This window comes from Alexandromys fortis, unplaced genomic scaffold (genome assembly GCF_014885135.2).
Source record: "Alexandromys fortis isolate MF-2015 unplaced genomic scaffold, M_Fortis_MF-2015_v1.1 scaffold_175, whole genome shotgun sequence".
Classification (NCBI taxonomy): domain Eukaryota; kingdom Metazoa; phylum Chordata; class Mammalia; order Rodentia; family Cricetidae; genus Alexandromys; species Alexandromys fortis.
In genome coordinates, this window is record NW_026068065.1 from 504,082 (window position 1) to 506,362 (window position 2,281).

The following is a 2,281-nucleotide window of genomic DNA, read 5'->3' on the forward strand; positions in this document are numbered from 1 at the left end:
CACAGCAGGTAATCAAAAGGAGGAGATAGAGCTGGATACAGGAAGCAAAGAGAGGGACCCCCGGACTCTATCAAATACATATGACCAGCCAGGAAATGGCTCCATCCACTTTTAGGATAGGTTTTCTCACCTGGATTAACCAATAAGCTTCTCCCAGGTGTGCCTGGTATCGAAATCTCATCAGGATGTGGTCTTACACTGTCCTCCTCCAGATGTACACGGTGTATCTAGATCTCATCAGGATGGGTTCTTACACTGTCCTCCTCCAGATGTACCCGGTGTATCTAGATCTCATCAGGATGGGCTCTTACACTGTCTCCTCCAGATGTACCCGGTGTATCTAGATCTCATCAGGATTAGCTCTTACACTATCCATCGCAAGCAGGCACCGGTCTACTGACTGGACGTCTGGATTCCGCTTAATGAACACGGCCCTTGTTACAAACTGTCTTGTTATCCGAATATGTTTCTAGGAGACCACGCGTCTGTCATCTTATGCACCAGATTACAAATGTCTTCCTGGTGGACTGTGTACTATAAGCCTGGTATCTGTCCAAGTTCGTTCCCTGTTGCTATGATGAACATCGTGGCCTAAATCAACGGGGAAAGAAAAGGTTTGTTTGGTTTACACACACACTGATCACAGTCTATCATTGAGAAAAGCCAATGCAGGAACTGACGCAGAGGCCATGAAAGAACACTGCTTCCTGGCTCGCTCCCCATGGCTCACTCGACTTGCTTTTTTATGTAACAAGGAACATCTGTCCAGAGGTGGCATTGCCCACAGTGGGATGCACCGTCTTACATCAATCATTAATCAGGAGGCTACCCAACAGACTTTCCTGCAGGCTGATCTTACGGAGACTTTTTTTTTTTTTTTTTGAGTCGAGAGTCTCTCTCCCCAGATAACTCTAGCTTGTGGCCAGTTGACAAAAATCTATCCAACACAATATTCTACCTACAACTTAGCTCACTGTAATACCAACGAATGTCTTGGTCTGTTTAGGGGCTACCACATTTCTCAGAGCCCTGGAGGCTGAAACTAAAGAGAGGAAATGAAGGTGCCACGAGATTTAGTGTCCACTGAAGGCTCTCTAGTTTCAGAGGTCTGCTTTTAAAAACAGGAATGTGAGCCAGGCCTGGTGGTACAGGCCTCTAATACTAGCTACCCTGGAAGCTGAGGCAGGAGAATCACAAATGTTTCTTTTCTAAAATAGATTTTTATTGAGCTCTATACTTTTCTCTGCTCCCCTCCCTGTCTCTCATCTCCCCCTTTTAACCCTCCCACAAGGTCCCCATGTTCCCTTATTTACTCAGGAGATCTTGTCTTTTTCTACTTCCCATGTAGATTAGATCTATGTAAGTCTCTCTTAGTGTCCTCGTTGTTGTCTAAGTTCTCCAGGATTGTGATTTGTGGGCTGGTTTTCCTTCTTTTATGTTTAAAAGCCACTTATGAGTGAGTACATGTGATAATTGTCTTTCTGTGTCTGTGTTACCTCACTCAATTCTAGCTCCATCCATTTTCCTGATATCGTTTTTTTTTCTGCTGTGTACTACTCCATTGTGTAAATGTACCACATGGCAATCTTACCAAAAGCAATCTACAGATTCAATGCAATGCCCATCAAAATCCCAGCAAAATTCTTCACAGACCTCAAAAGAACTGTACTCAACTTCATATGGAAGAGCAAAAAACCCAGAATAGCTAAAACAATCCTGTACAATAAAAGAACTTCTGGAGACATCACAATCCCTGACTTCAAACTCTACTACAGAGCTACAGTACTGAAAGCAGCCTGATATTGGCATAAAAACAAACAGGAGGACCAATGGAACCTAATCAAAGACACAGATATTAATCCAAACTCCTTCGAACAACCTGATTTTTGACAAAGAAGCAAAAAATAACAAATGTTTCTTTTTAAGTCTCTTGTCTGTGTTGTTTTGTTATAACAACCAAGCTGGACTAAAACACTGTGAATTCTTTAGGACAAATTCTCTACGTATATTCTATTTAATTGCATTTAGTAAATAATAATATGATTGTTTTTATGTAGGGAGTCTTGCTGGCAACCTGATAGCAGTTAGGATAGGCCTACTCCAGCCTCATTTCCTCATCAGTGAAGAGATGATTAGCTATTGTGATGGTTTCCAAACTTGGCTTTCCTGGGGAATCTTAAAAAAAAAAAATAGTGCACAGTTCAGTGGAGTTACCTGTTCCAAACATGTTCAAAGATTCTGAGAGTGGAAACCAGTCAGGTGCCGCAGAGCGTAAAATGTA

At 42.2% G+C, this 2,281-nt stretch overlaps 1 long non-coding RNA gene across 3 annotated transcripts in view; it reads right to left on the minus strand.

The window, feature by feature from the left end:
* LOC126487634 (uncharacterized) overlaps window positions 1-442 on the minus strand; it is a 31,011-nt gene extending 30,569 nt beyond the window's left edge. For all 3 annotated transcript variants that reach the window (XR_007588430.1, XR_007588431.1, XR_007588429.1), the window contains exon 1: window positions 131-442. This is a non-coding gene — a long non-coding RNA (uncharacterized lncRNA). The remainder of the gene's footprint in view (window positions 1-130) is intronic.
* Window positions 443-2,281: the final 1,839 nt, after the last annotated feature.